Below are 5,000 nucleotides of genomic sequence, written 5' to 3' on the forward strand. Positions count from 1 at the left end.
AACCTAACCCATGTTGTACCTTAACCTAACCCATGTTGTACCTTAACCTAACCCATGTTGTGCCTTAACCTAACCCATGTTGTGCCTTAACCTAACCCATGTTGTCCCCTAACCTAACCCAAGTTGTCCCCTAACCTAACCCATGTTGTCCCTTAACCTAACCCATGTTGTGCCTTAACCTAACCCATGTTGTGCCTTAACCTAACCCATGTTGTCCCCTAACCTAACCCATGTTGTCCCCTAACCTAACCCATGTTGTGCCTTAACCTAACCCATGTTGTCCCCTAACCTAACCCATGTTGTGCCTTAACCTAACCCATGTTGTCCCCTAACCTAACCCATGTTGTCCCCTAACCTAACCCATGTTGTCCCCTAACCTAACCCATGTTGTGCCTTAACCTAACCCATGTTGTGCCTTAACCTAACCCATGTTGTCCCCTAACCTAACCCAAGTTGTCCCCTAACCTAACCCATGTTGTCCCCTAACCTAACCCATGTTGTGCCTTAACCTAACCCATGTTGTGCCTTAACCTAACCCATGTTGTGCCTTAACCTAACCCATGTTGTCCCCTAACCTAACCCATGTTGTCCCCTAACCTAACCCATGTTGTGCCTTAACCTAACCCATGTTGTCCCCTAACCTAACCCATGTTGTGCCTTAACCTAACCCATGTTGTCCCCTAACCTAACCCATGTTGTCCCCTAACCTAACCCATGTTGTCCCCTAACCTAACCCATGTTGTGCCTTAACCTAACCCATGTTGTGCCTTAACCTAACCCATGTTGTCCCCTAACCTAACCCATGTTGTCCCCTAACCTAACCCATGTTGTCCCCTAACCTAACCCATGTTGTCCCCTAACCTAACCCATGTTGTCCCCTAACCTAACCCATGTTGTCCCCTAACCTAACCCATGTTGTCCCCTAACCTAACCCATGTTGTCCCCTAACCTAACCCATGTTGTCCCCTAACCTAACCCATGTTGTCCCCTAACCTAACCCATGTTGTGCCCTAACCTAACCCATGTTGTGCCCTAACCTAACCCATGTTGTGCCCTAACCTAACCCATGTTGTGCCTTAACCTAACCCATGTTGTCCCCTAACCTAACCCATGTTGTCCCCTAACCTAACCCATGTTGTCCCCTAACCTAACCCATGTTGTCCCCTAACCTAACCCATGTTGTCCCCTAACCTAACCCATGTTGTGCCTTAACCTAACCCATGTTGTCCCCTAACCTAACCCATGTTGTCCCCTAACCTAACCCATGTTGTCCCCTAACCTAACCCATGTTGTCCCCTAACCTAACCCATGTTGTCCCCTAACCTAACCCATGTTGTCCCCTAACCTAACCCATGTTGTCCCCTAACCTAACCCATGTTGTCCCCTAACCTAACCCATGTTGTGCCCTAACCTAACCCATGTTGTCCCCTAACCTAACCCATGTTGTGCCTTAACCTAACCCATGTTGTGCCTTAACCTAACCCATGTTGTCCCCTAACCTAACCCATGTTGTCCCCTAACCTAACCCATGTTGTGCCTTAACCTAACCCATGTTGTGCCGTAACCTAACCCATGTTGTGCCTTAACCTAACCCATGTTGTGCCTTAACCTAACCCATGTTGTGCCTTAACCTAACCCATGTTGTGCCTTAACCTAACCCATGTTGTGCCTTAACCTAACCCACGTTGTCCCCTAACGTAACCCACGTTGTCCCCTAACGTAACCCACGTTGTCCCCTAACGTAACCCACGTTGTCCCCTAACGTAACCCACGTTGTCCCCTAACGTAACCCACGTTGTCCCCTAACGTAACCCACGTTGTCCCCTAACGTAACCCACGTTGTCGCCTATCGTAACCCACGTTGTCGCCTAAACCTGCTCTGTAATTGTTATACGACTCGTTCAATTAGTGTAGTGTTGCCCACCCGCAACCCTCGCAATATAGTTCGCTACTCGCACTGCCCGCTCCCCTGTGTATCGCTTCATGTTAAACACCTTGCAAGTCTTGCTGACTTTCCACATGCTCCTGCTGTACACTGTAATGTGGATGGCAGCAGGGCGTACATGCCGCCCCCCCCCCCCCACCTCTCCCCACGTCCCCACCTTGCCCCCTGCCTTCGCAAGGTGGTTGGTGACAAGTTTGCATGTTCAATGCCCTTCGCATGCGACGTACGCAGGCTACGTTGTGGTGCGGCCTGTGTCAACTGTCCGCTGATGTCGTACGCGTGAACCACAATCTGTACTGCACATTCGTCCTTATGTACTGAATGATACATCGTGGCACATGTGTGACCGTACAACGACTGCGCCCAAAAACGGCGGACCATACAGTGCAAATATTGTGCACGCAGCTACGTGTCGTCTCCCTATGAGAGCTGGATTGCAGTGTGGTACGCCATAGAGACGTGTGGGAGGAACGGACGCCGTGGATGGCGATCAGCATGAGCTGTCTGTTGATGTATTCGGACCTAGTCGTCTCTCCTCACACACCGTGATGGCATGGTGCAGCGCGTTCCATATCTGCGACATGCTACAGAAGCCGGTTGACAGTCGTTCGAGCAATGGACATCGCATACGTACGGGGGCCACCTTCCACGTATTGTCTAGGCGTGCACATTTTGTTGCGTGTATGTGGGCAGACGTAGTGTGGCGTGACACCTGACACAGGCATGCAATAATGGTTGAAGTTGCAAATGGCGATGGACGCCTACGTTTTCTGGTGAAGTTACGCAAATGAAGAAATGGTAACCCGTTGTGGTGCGGTTGTTCTCGCTAGGGGTGAATCGGTGATGGCGACGATAGGTTGAGGTACTAACCGGTTGTTCCAGCGATACCCACCATGCCGACGAAACTGAACGGCATCTGGGTGTGAAGCGATACGCGGCGGTGGCTGGGTGGGACCGTCCCCGGCCGGTGAGGGGGCGCCTCCCGGCGTGCTGGCCGCGCGGTGCGTGGGCGCACGCGCTACAGCCGGCTGGTGGGGGCGGCCAGTGGCAGGCGCGCCGGCCGACGGACGCGGCAGGCGTCGCAGCTGCGCGCCGGCGCACCCTGCGCGCGGCGCCGTGCGGCCAAAGTAGGTCCTCGCGGGCCCGGTGCGAAGCGCGGTGGACATCTGCAGTGTGCTGGTCCGATTGAGGACTGTGTGCGTTGAGGATGCGCCGCCGCCCGGCGCTCGGCGCCGCGACGCCGTCTGCTGCTCGGTCGCCCCAGCGGTTCTCGCTGGTGGTTTGTATCGCAGCTGTGCGGATGTGTTGGCGTGTGCGCTGTGCTGGGAGAGTTCGCTTCGGCACCCAAGTGGGGCTTTTGTCCTTCTGTGGCGCTGGCGTTGGAGCTGCCGGTCACCGTAGGTGGCGCGTGTTGTCTCCCGCCGGCAATGCCACGACAGCACGCTCCCGGGCCTCTGTCGGCAGCGGCAAGCTCAGTTGGGAGCACGGGTGGTCGCACCGAAAGCGTCTACTCGCCTAACTCCGGGCGATTGCGCCTCTCTCGAACCCGACCAAGTACTTGGGACGGCGCTGCGCGCCGCCGGGACCTGAGAGGGTTTCGAGGTGTATTGTGCAGGGGAGCTCAGCCTCCTCCTGTTTGCAGAATGATTGAGCGGACGCTTGCGTGTTCGCGCGGGCCCCCGGGACACACTCCCGGGCGGCCGGCTGCTCAGCTCTAGTTGACGCAGCTCCCTGGTTGATCCTGCCAGTAGTCATATGCTTGTCTCAAAGATTAAGCCATGCATGTCTCAGTACAAGCCGCATTAAGGTGAAACCGCGAATGGCTCATTAAATCAGTTATGGTTCCTTAGATCGTACCCACGTTACTTGGATAACTGTGGTAATTCTAGAGCTAATACATGCAAACAGAGTCCCGACCAGAGATGGAAGGGACGCTTTTATTAGATCAAAACCAATCGGTCGGCTCGTCCGGTCCGTTTGCCTTGGTGACTCTGAATAACTTTGGGCTGATCGCACGGTCCTCGTACCGGCGACGCATCTTTCAAATGTCTGCCTTATCAACTGTCGATGGTAGGTTCTGCGCCTACCATGGTTGTAACGGGTAACGGGGAATCAGGGTTCGATTCCGGAGAGGGAGCCTGAGAAACGGCTACCACATCCAAGGAAGGCAGCAGGCGCGCAAATTACCCACTCCCGGCACGGGGAGGTAGTGACGAAAAATAACGATACGGGACTCATCCGAGGCCCCGTAATCGGAATGAGTACACTTTAAATCCTTTAACGAGTATCTATTGGAGGGCAAGTCTGGTGCCAGCAGCCGCGGTAATTCCAGCTCCAATAGCGTATATTAAAGTTGTTGCGGTTAAAAAGCTCGTAGTTGGATTTGTGTCCCACGCTGTTGGTTCACCGCCCGTCGGTGTTTAACTGGCATGTATCGTGGGACGTCCTGCCGGTGGGGCGAGCCGAAGGCGTGCGACCGCCCCGTGCGTGCTCGTGCGTCCCGAGGCGGACCCCGTTGAAATCCTACCAGGGTGCTCTTTATTGAGTGTCTCGGTGGGCCGGCACGTTTACTTTGAACAAATTAGAGTGCTTAAAGCAGGCAAGCCCGCCTGAATACTGTGTGCATGGAATAATGGAATAGGACCTCGGTTCTATTTTGTTGGTTTTCGGAACCCGAGGTAATGATTAATAGGGACAGGCGGGGGCATTCGTATTGCGACGTTAGAGGTGAAATTCTTGGATCGTCGCAAGACGAACAGAAGCGAAAGCATTTGCCAAGTATGTTTTCATTAATCAAGAACGAAAGTTAGAGGTTCGAAGGCGATCAGATACCGCCCTAGTTCTAACCATAAACGATGCCAGCCAGCGATCCGCCGCAGTTCCTCCGATGACTCGGCGGGCAGCCTCCGGGAAACCAAAGCTTTTGGGTTCCGGGGGAAGTATGGTTGCAAAGCTGAAACTTAAAGGAATTGACGGAAGGGCACCACCAGGAGTGGAGCCTGCGGCTTAATTTGACTCAACACGGGAAACCTCACCAGGCCCGGACACCGGAAGG

At 54.0% G+C, this 5,000-nt stretch overlaps 1 non-coding gene across 1 annotated transcript in view; it reads left to right on the forward strand.

Annotated features, from left to right (window-relative positions):
* The first annotated feature begins 3,673 nt into the window (after nt 1–3,673).
* LOC124772157 overlaps nt 3,674–5,000 on the forward strand; it is a 1,909-nt gene continuing 582 nt past the window's right edge. Inside the window, exon 1 of the ribosomal RNA XR_007013827.1 lies at nt 3,674–5,000. This exon is cut by the window's right edge and continues 582 nt beyond it. This is a non-coding gene — a ribosomal RNA (small subunit ribosomal RNA).

This window comes from Schistocerca piceifrons, unplaced genomic scaffold, assembly GCF_021461385.2.
Source record: "Schistocerca piceifrons isolate TAMUIC-IGC-003096 unplaced genomic scaffold, iqSchPice1.1 HiC_scaffold_936, whole genome shotgun sequence".
Taxonomy (NCBI): Eukaryota; Metazoa; Arthropoda; class Insecta; order Orthoptera; family Acrididae; genus Schistocerca; species Schistocerca piceifrons.